At 43.8% G+C, this 14,273-nt stretch overlaps 1 protein-coding gene across 1 annotated transcript in view; it reads left to right on the top strand.

The window, feature by feature from the left end:
• Positions 1 to 3,161: 3,161 nt before the first annotated feature.
• The window catches only part of LOC116430522 (uncharacterized), a 139,760-nt gene continuing 128,648 nt past the window's right edge, over positions 3,162 to 14,273 (top strand). Inside the window, exon 1 of the mRNA XM_031984783.2 lies at positions 3,162 to 3,744. The gene's annotated coding sequence lies outside the window, so the exon portion shown is untranslated. The remainder of the gene's footprint in view (positions 3,745 to 14,273) is intronic.

Genomic DNA, 14,273 nt, shown 5'->3' with positions numbered 1-14,273 from the left:
CCGTGATCAAGTTTTGTTGACACACGTATTTTGAACTTATAGTTTGTTTTTTCTTTGGTATTTATTTATGGGTAAGGAATGTTATGTTAACTAAACAATTTAACAGAGCAAAATTTGTTATAAAATAATAGACATCAGCTTAGGGTCTGAATAGACCCAGGGGCGGTACGACGACAGTTAATTATAGAATTAACAAGCGGGCCCGTCTAAACGACCGGTGTCAATACGCGGAAGTCCGGCGGATCCTGCTTGAATCAGCTGCGCGACGCGGGTTACCTTGAGCGGGCGCAGAGAAAGGCGTCCGAGCACGGCGGGTGATATCGAAACCTTGACCCAGCCACTTCGAATCGCTGACTACTCCGTTCGTCAACGGCTTGACGGCTACACAGCGGCCTCGTCAACGAGTACGGTCGACCCTCTAACGATGAAAATAACACGAGCTATAATCGGTCGGATTTTTCTTTCAAACGCCTCCATAACAAATCTTCATCGATTTTCTCGATTTTTTTATCAACATTAACAGGATTCATTTATTTCTCTCCTTGTTCAAAATGAAGAGCATCGTTCGATCTTAGAAATCATATGTAAAAATACAATTTTTAATTTATAGAAAATTTATAGTTTATCTAATGGCGACCTATTTAATTGGAAAAGAATTTTCATTTGATTTACAAATGTATCCAGGTGTAGTAGGTTTTTATATTACGAATCCTGTTTATTGTTACAAATTTTGAGAGATATTTTCTTTACCCAGTCTTCGATGGATATTTGAAAAAAAGACAATAATAAAATGATACGTTGATGGTAAAGAATATGAAGTAAGGATTAGTGACTGCTGAAAGAGGATTAAATAATACAAAACGAAACATTTTTCATTTTCGTTAAATTGTCATATTCTGAAGTCGGTTTGAAGTGACAAATTTATCGTCTCAAAGCATAAACGCAGACTTACGGGTAAACAGGTATGTACGTATAACGAATTCGACGGGCTCGATTCCGGTAGAACACGCAGCGTTTCCTGTCAATTCGGCCCCCAGCTTGTTCCATAGTAATGCCGCAAATGTCAAAGTTCGCCCGCTGCAACGTTAATCAATATTGCTACACCGGGCAGGAAGGGAGAACGAGATGCGATCTCTACCCTCTCCGGCGAGCCACGAATGATCGTTTGACCTTCGACGAGGATCTTCCAGGTTTTCTCGGTCATGGAATGATTTCTCGCCACGCCCAGGACACGCGTGGGCTGATTTGGAGCCCAGCCGCGAAAGGGTAAGGGGCGCCTGCAGAATGGAGTTCCAACGACCGACCGACCGACCGACGGCAGGAAATCAATTACAGGCCTTTAAATCCCCGTGCTCCCTTATCGATCCCCGGCGCCGGGGAAATACCTAGCGCTCGGATTTGCTTACAGGGATCTTAATGCACGGGGTGCTTCGAAACTTCTCAGGAAACGTCTACGAAGATACCTAAGGCGTAGAAGCTGAGAAAAGAATTAATCATTGTCTCGGAAGAATATTAATTGTCGAAAGAAATATGAATAAAGAAATATAGATGGAAGGAATGTATATAAAAAATTACACAGTGAGAATATGTAAGGATTAAGTAATGAGGATACAAGAATTATTTATAAAGCTCAAAATGAGTTCATATTAAAACATTAAAATAAAATTATAAGCGATATGGGGGGAATTATGATAAGGGGAGCCGTTTTACGCATGGATTTGTAGCTTTACATGTTGCTAGTGCATATTTCAAGAAAATACAAAGAATCGGACGTGAGAAAAATTCCAACAGTATACTAATACTCCAAAAATCTACTCAAACTTAATCAAAAATCAAAAGTGTCCGAGAACTTTCCCCACTCGCCTTGCATTACTAATAACCACGACCACCGAGCAACATAAATCTTGCTACGGAGAACCCGCGCAATCTCCCTATCTAAGGAAGCATAATAATCCGCGGAGCATGAAAAGGGCTTTCACAGGTGTTAAAGGTGTCCGGTTGGTCGCGCGAGGCGATTTTATCTCTCGGTGCATCCCGTCCGGTTTCAGTCACGAAGTAGCAACAGCAACGGCGGCGCCAGCGACACCTAAAGGGTCAACGCATCCCTTTGGTGGCGTGTTAGGAAAGGAGAATCGCCGTCTATCTGTCGGAACGTCACGCCGAGGGAATGGAACGTCCCCGATCTTGGCTGGCAGGCAAGGACGAGGTCGCGAGCGCGGCTTAACCGCGAGCGGTCGCGTACTACGATAGCCGGCTCGGCCGCAAAAAAAGAGCGGGGTTGGTATGCAGCTGCATAGCAGGCTGTGCAGCCGCACCCCCGGGCCGCCCGTTACGACGGCTGTCCGCTGGAAAGCGCGACCAAGTAACGCGCGCGCTGCGAAAGACGGAACGGGCGAGTGGCGCTAACAGGCTAAAAGAGAAACGAGAGAAAGAACGTGAGAAACAGCGGGATAGAAAGAGTGGAAAAGAGAGTGTGGGTGGTTACCGGTACCGGGTCGCGAAACGGGCCGCAGAGGGTCGGAGGGTAGCTGAGGATTCGCTTCCGTGTCCCAGTAGCACTAATGACCGCCATCCTCCCCTCCTTCCGTTCACATCGCCCCCACTACTTCGCCCTTGCACTCTCCCCACCACTGCGCTCATCCCTACTTCTACTCATAGGTTCCCCCACCACTCAGCTTCCGCGACGTGCATTGTACATCCAGGATGACTCGGTGTTACGTCACAGAGCCTAGAGCGTGCAACCCTACCCCTCCGTCGCCACTCCGCCCTGCATCCCTCTCTTCCGCTGTACTCGACTCACACCCTCGCCGTGTTATCACTAACTCTTCCCCTCGTGCGATTCTCGCGTTCTCTACCTTCTCCTCTCGTTCTTCCCTCGCTGCATCTTTGTCCGCTGCTCTTATTCTCTATCACTCTGCCGGCCTCTTTCTGTCTATACCTCTCTCGGTTCCCCTTTCGAACCGATGCACACGTACCCAGCGTACTCGCTCTCCCCCTGAACAACCCCTCCACAACGATATCCCGCGTTGAATCCAGGCGGCGTCGGCGGCGTCGGTGGCGGCGGGCGGGCGGTGTGTATACACACGTTACGGGAGCTGTTCTATATATCTTTTCCACTATACCGGCCCCGAGCACTCGGCGAGACCGAGGGGAACCCGGCAGTCTCCGCTGGCACACCGAGCTGCGTGTTACCGTTCCTCTCTCGCTTCTGTCTATCACGTTCTTTCCTCTCTCTGCCCCCGTAATCAGCGTCGACGCGGCCTCCGCCTTCGCCTACCGTTCCGCGAGACCAGAGGAGACCAGCGTCGAGAAGGGCCGCGGCGGCACGTCGCGTCGTCGTCGCCTCGCCGGGAGAGATACACGCGCGCGCGCGACACTCTCGCTCGGTTTCGGACACTGTCACGCGACTCGCGTAGACACGCATACCTACAGATACACATAACATATATATATACACATCATACGTATCCACGCACGAGCTATATATATATATATTTATATTTATAAATATAAATATAAATATAAATATATATATAGACACTCACACACACGTGTACGTGGGAAGAGAGAGACACGCGTCACCCCCGCGGCGTGTCATCGCGCGCACACGGATAAAGGAAGAGAACTCGCGGGTGTACGCTCGACCATCAGTGCCATCGTACCTGATCGAGCCCGGTAGCTCTCGGCTACGACGCTCCTCTCTCCGTTTTTCTCCAAGGAGTGAGAGACACGTGCGTTGACAAGGTGTGTATTATGTATACGCGTGAGTGTGTGGGAGTATGTGCAAACACGATGACCGTTGATTTTTGTGTTTGCGTGAGTGTGTACATGAGTGAGCGTGTATGTGGCAGTTGGAATGGTCGGGGATGTTTAGGGTTATGGGTGATCGCGAGTGTTACTTCGTGAAGGATTCGCGCACACCGACCTCGTGCACCTATGACCGAGTACTGGTTCGACGGGACACCGAGTAACGAGGGTGCCTGTTCAACCCCTTCGATGTCGGAAGGGTGGAATGGAGTTTGATTGCCTCTTTTGCGGCACTTGTCGATGTTGTTTTGTTGCGGTGTGTATGGGTTAGGATAGTTTTGAGACACTGGATTGCTTTGGAATACTTTGGAGTACTTTGGAGTACTTTGGAGTACTTTGGAGTACTGAAGGACATTTAGCTGCTTCGGGTATCCTGTTGTGTAGTCGAAAACAATAAAATTGGAAATTCGTGTTGGGAAATGTTTGGGAGGGTTGCACAAGATGGAGAAGTACGAGATGTTATTTTGAATGTAACATCAGGGTGAAGGTTGTAGTGCTGTCTGTCGTAGTCGAGATTGACACCTGAGATATAGATAAAACAGAAATTGAATGTTTCTAGTTTACGACGTCGATATGGGAAGAAGATTAAACATATTGATTAAGAGGATCATATTAGTAACCAATCGTTGTTAAAAGATAAACGGTACGTAATTTTGACTATGAAATATCAGGGTATTGCTCTGAATGACAATTTTACGTGATAGTAATGAATGTAAACATGGAAGACGAAAAGAGATTATTGAATAACTATGGAATTTGATAATAAAAGTGTGACTAGATACTTGTGGCTACATCGATCTATTTTTTTATTAGATTGGGATTAGTTATTTTAAAGTTGTTGATATAATTGCAAAAAATTGATATATCAGTGTACTGTGGTAGTAACAGTGAAAGCACGAGTATATACTTAATATGATATGATAATAATAATAATCATAATGCAGTCATGGCAGTATTGCAATCAAAAAGGCAATGATTTATTTGGTCATTGTCATTGAAACATATCCTTTATTAATGCAAGTAGGTTAACACGTTCACGTCGTTCGTATATAGGTGATAAGGTTCTTCGTCACATTGAGAATCCATTCTCACAATAACATATTTAATAAATCAAGTTTCTTCAGAACCATTAACATTCATTAGGAATGGCAAGAAAATTGAAAGAACCACTTGATAAATTACGATAATTCTTCAATGTTCGATTTGAACTTGTGTAACGTTAATTAATAGAAGTTTCGTAGGTTTAGATAACCTAATCAGGATTCGACTCGCACGCTACTCAAAACAGGTTTTCATAGAATCCTCAATACTGTATGGTAGTCACTGGATGCATGCTAGGTGGTTGATATTTTCCAATGGTTACTTCGTCCCTATTCGCAAACATACCACTGGGGTCACCGATAGGTCACGATTTTCTAGGACTTCATCTTCGTCTTTGTTATAATTGTTTGTCATGCCGATTGAATTACACTTTATCTTCTCTTTTATATTATCCTTCGCGTGATTGGATACTGGTTCAGGTGCACACGTGTTTCCCTTAGACTCGAAAGGAACACACGATTAGAACACTTGTCGTTTCGACGTGTACTTTTGGCAGAAATATTATCGATAAGAGGCGGTCGGTATATGATAACTCTGGGATGAAGTTCGGAGGCGTCGACGATAACGGCGCCCACCTGAGCGTCGGATCAATGTGGTCACGTGGAACGCGGTAGCCGTGCACCGGGTGTTCCTTTACTATTGTGCAGATCGCGGAATTGAGCGGCTTTGAATAACAAATCAAATTCGTTGGCTCATCTTATAAATAATTCTTCTATATTAAATTCCCCGAAGATCTTACAGAAATCTTCATTTATATTCAACGTATTATAATTGCATAAAGTGTCCGCGATTTCATTTCAAAATGATTCAATATAATAAAGTAACAACATTAATCATCTATTTATTCAATACATGTAACAGACTGATCTATCATTGAGTGCGAATTAATTGCTCGTTGATCATCGTGACCACAAAACTGTAAATTTCACGTATCGGCTCACGAGTGTCTAAATTAGAACAAAATGGAACCTAGTGAAGATTGACCAACTGTTTATTCCGTTCATGACTGCTGACATCCAACGGTGATATGAATGATATTACGTTCGTTTCTCTTTTGGATGAAAATAGTACACCGAAAGTTTAAGCTTCGAAATCCTTGTTTCATTGACAGTTTCATTGTGCCGACAGTAAAATCTCGATAAAAACTCTTTATAGTCGTCATAATATTTAATGTTTCCGAAAGAACACAGTGTGTCACCGAGTGCAAGGGACAAACTATTTCGGAGAACTTACGATGCCGGAAGATTGATGACTTTATGGTAACTAGGCGGCGAAAATCTCCTGCGAGGGGGGCATTGAGCAAAAAAATGTTGCGCTCGCCGGCGGCGACGGCGGTAGGAGGGCCCCTATACATCTCACCCTCTCACGTTTTAAACGCCTCGTAAATATTGACTTACAGCCGAGCGGGCGTGAAGATCGGGTCGTCATCTGTGTTTTACGAGTGTCTCCGTTGACAGTTGTAATTTGTATCGCGCGCTGCTAGCAGCGTCCACGAGCCGTTCTCCGCCGATTGCGTTGCCCGTGTCTCTCTAAATCAGTGCGCGTCATATAACGCTATCGCGAGAAGGGTACGTACGATCCTGCAATTCCACTATTTTCGTACATCGCGTTTATCTCTCAAAAAACTGAAACTTATTGGAGATTAATCAACTTGTTATTTTGTTTATGGCTTCTGACATCTAATGGCAACATAAACAACACGTATCCAGAATCCAGAATCCAACAACCATCCAGAAATCGTAATATTTTCATGCATTCCGCATGTCTTTCAAGGAAATGGAACTTATATTAGTACAGATTATTCAACTTTTTATTCCGCTTTATGGCTTCCGACAACCAACGACGACACAAATAATACTTCGTCCGATTCTACAATTGCAATATTTCCGTGCATCTCGTTTCTTTTCTCACCGGAATTCAACATTCTGGTAAAGTTCAGATCCATCCTCGAACTTAAAAGTTTCAATTCCTACATTGAAGATACGTTATACTAAAGTATACATTCAATTTGTCTAACGTGTTTCTTTATCTGAGGCAGTATAAACTAATTTAGACTGATACTTTCCTTAATTAACCACGTGGATCAGAATTGCAATAAACAACGGTACATTTCTTATAAAAAAGCACGTGAATAACATTGCTCAACCGTTACTACCTCTTCATATAGATTAGGCAAGAAACTTTCCAAACGATATTCGATAATCCTTTCGCGATAAGCAGCTTCAGCTCAAGAGTAAACCATGGTGCGTTATTTTCCGAGCAAATCGTCGCGTCCCACGGATCCCAAACCGAGAATTCCCGTGCCAAATCAGGGCCGAGTCGCGCCGCGGTCGGCATCGGCGCTGGGAATCGCGGTTTGGCGACACCGTGCGAGATTTGGCAGCCGCCGCGCGCGCCGCGGCGAAACGCTCGACGATCGGGCCGTGCGTTCCGCTGACAGGTGTTGTAACCGGCCCAGATTCCGGTCCGTTTACCAATAAACCCGTCGCGGAGACCCGCTTAAATATATCGCGCTCTCAGTCGGCAGCTGGTGCGCGCACGCCGGCCGATTTCGCAAACGCCTCGAACCACGGAATTCCCGGCGGATATCGATATCTCACGATCGGCACCGTCGACAGCCGAAACCGTCGACCGGCGTTTGCGAAACGCTCTGTGCTCTGCGCCGTTAGGAAAGCCGATCTTTGTTTACGCGCGATGCGATCGCACTTACCGATCCGATCCGGCCCGCCAATTACGTTTGCGAAACGGCGCGAGCTCGAGCTAGACCGTTCGAGATGATCCGTCTAGCGGCATTTCTCCTGTCAATTAGGCGCAACGCGGACGAACCACTTTTTGCCGGTATTACGACTTTCAACCGTCGTGTTTTGTCACTGCAATTTCGCGGCGATAACGCTGCACAAACGAAACAAAATTATGGAAATAACAGAAAATTGATGGAAACTTCTTCGCATGTACGGAGCCTTATTCATCGTTACATTTGGATGATGCAAAGTTTTATAGAATGAGAATTGAGAAACGTTCTCGCGATTCGATTTAGTGAAACTGGATTATGGATTATGAATAAGTGGTAAATCTCTAGTGTAGGTTTGGTAGCATAACTTTTTGAGTAACGATTAGACACTAGGTTCTTTAGATTATGAGTAAAATAGAGAGTGATATTAGTTATTGAAGGAACAGTGGAAGATTAACAATCGGAGATAATGAATGATAGTGTTTTGCGCGTATAGGTGACTCGTCTGTCAATTGTTCTGGTATCAAGCATTCAGCTTTGGAACCAATGCTTTCACGAAACGCGGATGAATATCGCGATTTGATTCAGGAAAATTGAACTGTGAATAATATAGCAATGAATCATAGTTTCACAGTGACTCTGACAACGCATTGTTAACAATGATTAGACACCAGGGCTTGAAAATTGCGAGAAAAATAGGGAGCGGTGTTATTAGCATCTGAAGGAAGAGTGGAATGCTAAAAATGGTGGATACCCTTCGAACGGAATAATGAGATGATGCATCGGCGGGCGTGTCGGTGCATCATGGCACCGCGGATGTAATGAGTGTTTACACTTCGAACGCTGTTACGATCGCAGCGGGACGGGGTTATGCAATATTAGACGCGCGCCTATACATTATCGTCATTATTGCGCTGTTGTTCGTAATCCCTTCAGGCGGCAGCTATCTGACAATGAGCGTCGCGTCGCATCGTCTAATAACGCCGGCGTTTCAATCGCGATCACGATCGCGGGACAATCGACTAGAAAGTGGTTGTTCACAGAGGCTGTTGGCCGGGCCAATTTACCTGACATTTCGTACTGTTTAGTTTGTTTATTTTTTAACGCGCGGAGACAGTGCGCCGTTAATTGCCGCCGCGATTATCGTCCCCGTTACGCCATTATAGGCCGCGCTAGCGGTATCGTACCCAATTTGGATTCTCCTTTAATGCGCCATTTGGGTCATTGGGTTATCTCTCGTGGTAACAAGGGACGGCGGCAACTTCCAGCGGCATTGAACTGAAAATGAAGAATATTTAATAGCTAGCTCAATGGCGAGTTAAACTCGTTGAAGTCGACCGCGTGATTGGAATTGTCTAGTTCCAGGAGGATTGAGATTATCTCCGTCTTTTAAACGATTTTGCCCGATGTGTGTCGAGGTTGAATGTATGAAAACAAGAGTCACTTTTGTATAAAAAGCGAGAGTAATACTTACATGAAACAAAAGAGACTTCGAAATTTAAGAAACATCTTCGAAGATTGAATTTGAAACTCCAATCTTTAAATATACATAAACAGTCTTCAAATGAAAAAGGAAAAACACGATTCTATGAAATCTAATCTTAAAATTCCAAAATTCAAAGCTGCCTACAATCGACAGTCTACTGTCTACGATGGAATATCGAAATCGATTGCCAAATACGCAATAGTATTAACACATTAACTGTTACGATGGGCACTAATGATCGGAGCTTCCAAAATGCCTGAAGACAATTATACGAAGGAAACCGATGTCGACTAAAAATATTCAATAACAACTAAATAACTGTGTAACTCAAGAACTATGATACTAAGCCATTAATAACCGATTCCGATACTATTTGCCTTCGTTACGAGCAAGTAATATTATACAAAGCGCTGAGAATTCTCGTGACGATCAACGTGTTAATAAAGAAATCGAAAGAGCGTTCACTTTTACGAAGATCCACGTTGCTGCTCGCGAGATGTAGAAGTGATTCGGAAGTTTCGAAGAGAAATCAAAGACGGACGTGAGATTCGAGATTCGCCGGAAAGATAATGAGGGCTCCGTCCATCGCGGAGTCGAGTTCCTTCGACGCGCGAGGAATCGGAGAACAACGTAGGGGAACGCAGCGTGTCGGGCCGCTTCCTCAATTACGTGACTGTTCTTTTCACGATCGCGAGAGGATCGGATTACGCAACCGCGAGTGTGTTCTATCGGCACGCCGCGCCGCGCTGGTCCCCCGTGAACGGCCGCGGAGCGCGATTAACACGTTCCCGGTTGAAATTTGCATGCATTTCTGGAACGTTTTTCCCTTATACCGCGGATAATAACGGCCATTACCGGCGTTAATTATCGGCGTTATCGCGAAATTTATCTCTTCAAGGTTGCCCGAGCCGGTGTCCATTACCGGGATATTACCGCAACCAGCGTCCACGACGCGTTACCGTACCGATTTCCCTCGTCTCGTGTATCCCGGCCTTTAATCGTCGTTTCACGAACCAACGAATTTGGTATTGATCGTTTTTCTTTGTAGAACAAAAGGTTTTATGGTAAAATTTCTGCTTACCACAGTGCATTCTTACTTTACGTCAGAACTACTGGATGAGTCAAAAAGACTCATTATTTCTTCCTTTGTCATGATTGAAAAGGTAAAGATGCTTCTACAAAAAAATCGCTAAAGATTCAGTAATACCTAAATTGGAGTGTAAGGTTAAATGACACGTTCCAAGTAACGATTTCGGTAATGGACTTTTCCGATTTTTTTGTAAGTGACGATTGTAGGATAAAGAGACTATGACAATATGTATTTACTTAATAATGATTGAAGTGTTAGTGTTCTGTGTTAGAAAAAATGAAATTGTAGAGTAGCCAAATCAAGTGTAGGTTAATGATATTCAGTGCAAGTGGACCAAAAGGGAGAAGAAAGAAGAAATAGTAAAGTAGAGATGTCTAATGGAAGTTTACTAATAGCAACGTCAAGTATGTAATTATGCCGTGAAAGTGAAATGCTGACTCAGGATGATTCTAATTTTGATTAATTCTGTTTGAATGATTAATCAGTTTGGAAAGATTGAAGTGTTTAAATTTGTCTTATATTGATTGGTTAATGCTTAAAATGACGTTTCAGTGGTTGTCCAGTTATCAAACCGAGTAAACGTTGACGTAGATTGATGTTTGATTACTGTAAGGAAACGATTAGATTCTTCGAGAATCACGAACAGTAATTTCTTCTTTTATAATTTTCCTCGCGATAAAGGAGTTTACTGACAGATAGACTGAATCACCGCTAACAAGATGAATAATGTGAATTTTCTTTATCTCGGAATTATTATATTTTATACTGCACGTGGTAAACATTAATCACTCCGCTCTGTGGTTACCAAGATCAAGATGAAGTTTGATGCAAGTGACAATTAGGCATTCAGAGTAATCTTTCAATAGGACGATTGAAAAGATCCATACGTGGGCCTGAGAAATATTCCATCATACATTAGAGCCATTATCCAAGTATTCGAATTCATCTTCAATTCCGAACGTCTGACTCATCGCCATCTTCTCTAATATCCGAATAACAAAACTGGTTTCCCATAATTCTCCAATATATACATACAGAGTGTCCTTCAAACAAGTGACACTACACATAATCAAAAACAATAAGCAAAATTAAAATATTTTCAGTTCCAATATAAAAAATTAAACAGTGCACAATCACTAATTACCAAATATCAAATAGAATCCCAAAGATACTATTCCAAACAAATGGAAAAATTCAGAACAGAATTCCTCAATATTAAACTCCAAGCTACCAAAAACTCGAAAAAACAGTTCCAAAAATAAATTTCTACGCTCTCAAAAAGAAGTAATCACTGCACAGTGCCCGAACGCTCGCAGTGTCGCTCACCCAGCGATACTTACACCGTTGTCGAATCGACGAAAGTGCTAACCTATAGCGCGAAGAAGCCATCGTTCCTTTGTCCCAATTAAACGTCCGTCCATCCGAGTCATTAATTTCGTAATGAGCTCTGGGCGAAACGTAATAACCGTGGATTACCATATGCAATGAGGTGAATTTATTCATCCGTTCCCGGTTAAACGCGTATTTGTTGAGCCGAGTCGGGGGAGCACCGTTAACCCGTTGCCGCGCCGCGCAAATTGCTTTCTTTGCCGAAGCCGCCGTTGTATATTGATATTTCTCTCTTTCCGCGGCGTTTCTTGTTTCACTGAAAACGCTCGCTCGGGCGCCGGGGAATCACTTTTCACGCCCGAACGAGCCACGTCGCAACTGCTCGGTCGCGCGAACACCCGGTAGATACGTACATACGTGTGCATTATGTAAACGCGCTTTAAACGCCGCTCGAGGAGGTAATTAAACGACATTTTCCCGGCCAATTATAGGAGGGGCGAGAGCTGTTTCCGATGCATCGGCTCGATCCTCGGGCGGATCAGGGATGCATTAAGAATTCACGGTGAAAAACAGTCGGGGGTGGGCGGGCCGGCCGGTAATTGCGTCAAGTGGAAACGGAACACCTATGCAAACGATACTTTTCGAGCCAGTGTTAAACGGATTGCCGTTCAATGCGGCATGCCCGTATTGCAGTCTGTGCTCGATGTAATTGCCAAATGAAATTTACAAATTCGTTACGCCCTCCGGCGCGGCGCGTGTTAATTAAACGTGCTCGGTTAATTGGTTGTCGACGACACCGTCACACGGTTTCAAGCAATTCTTCGTATGATCGGGTGAAACGTTTGAACCGGAGCTCAGTGGAAGATGATGATTTACGATAATCGACACGTGGATTTACTCTTGACGGTCTGGGAATTGGAGATCGAAAGTGGAAGTTTGGGGAAAGCTTGTTTATCGCTGTATGCAGTACTGATTCACGATGTCAAGAATCTTTTAAATTTCATGCAAAGCGAAATGAGAGTGATTGAATAATTTAAACTGACTTACAATGACAGAATTCGTAATAGAATTTCAGTAAATTTGAAATTATATGTAGAGTGCGATGGGATAATTGACAGGAACTGGGGTTAAATACTTCCTATACCATAAGATTCTTGAAATTGCTCACAAGACAAAGTTTCAGTCGTGCATGCGCGTTGCATCAATATCACATTGACAGTCCAATTATAATTACCACCATTAAATTAGAGAAAACAACGTGTGCGCAGATAAGAAACCGTGAGTTGTGACAGCTGACATGGATCTATAATATATACATCGGTTTCATAGCACGCGGAACATTATTCGCAGGTTAACAGTGGACATAAAGACAATACACGGTCGTACTAATGTTCTTGTAATTTCTAGACACTCATAACTATCACGATTGCTTTTCTCTCCCTCTCGCTCTCACAAGAAGCAGTTTAAAAACTCTATTAAAAAACTCCCCGATACTCTACACAATTTCTTCTTAACAAAACAACTCACACCACCTCCACAATTCAATTTCCTAACCGATAATCCATAATTCACAAGAAGATACCTAATACATCTGCAATTTCCTTCATACCCTCTATTCAACCAAAGAAAGTTCCATACACTATGGAACATCCTGTAGCTCGACGAAGTGGCTCTCAATATTCCCTGGATTAATGATCAAAGAGACGGATGAAAGGATGAAATTAAGGAGACGTGAGAGGAACGATCTCGTAGAAGAATGGAATATCATCGATACCTGGATGGGGTGGGGATGGACGTCGAAGATAACAGACGCGGGGGTTGAAAGCGTGGAAAAAGATGCGCGGGGCGTCAGGCGGAGGCGAGGCGCGCGGTGCCGAAGGAATCACGGGCACCGTCGAAAGTGGAGCAATAGTCGAGAGTTTCCGGGACGAGACGAGAGCGCCCTGTGCGACAATCGATCGGCGGTCTAATCGATTCGATACTCCCACGCCCGTTCCAATCAGTGGCCGCACGAGTTACACAAGAAGCCGGGGATTGGTCGACCCGGCCGGGCTGTGCGCTTCGTTTTCGTTTCGGCATCATCTATCGCCGTTTTCCGGCAAGCCATAATTTTCGAGCACGTTCCCGACACCACCGACCCGCCGATATCCGCGCGGAATTTATGACCCGATACCGTCATGCCGCCCGCCGCGTCACTCCCACGACGAAACTTTGCCTGGGCTTCGACGCTGGTTACGAGCCCCAGACCTAATGAAATTATCCGCGCGCGTGCTGCTTTCATCAGTCAACCAATACGACGCACGCGTTCATTGTTGATCCACTGGGAGAAACGATTAAGTACGAATGAGTACTCTTTTTAGGTATTAAAGAGGTTTCTCGTAAGAAGCTGAATTGAAAGGAGAGAAGGAAATTATATATTTATAGTCTTTTATATTTATAGTATATGTTATATATTATGCATCAGTTTGATGTGTAGCAGATACTTTGATTGTAAATAGTAATAGGATTGAAGTCAATATCCTAAGTTGCAGGCTTTTTATCGATTCATCAGATAACAGATACAAATACAAACATTTCCTTCCGTTTCAAATTTATAAATTCTACAAATGCTAAAATTTCGATCATTGACTCCAAAATCTTGGAATCTTTTTCAAACAACATCGAAAACCCAATTTCATTGAACCGTAGAATTACTATCGAATCCCACAAATTGCCCGCGATCGATATAG

This window comes from Nomia melanderi, chromosome 11 (assembly GCF_051020985.1).
Source record: "Nomia melanderi isolate GNS246 chromosome 11, iyNomMela1, whole genome shotgun sequence".
NCBI lineage: Eukaryota > Metazoa > Arthropoda > Insecta > Hymenoptera > Halictidae > Nomia > Nomia melanderi.
Note: the sequence above shows the minus strand (reverse complement) of the source record. Positions and strands in the feature narration are given on the sequence as shown.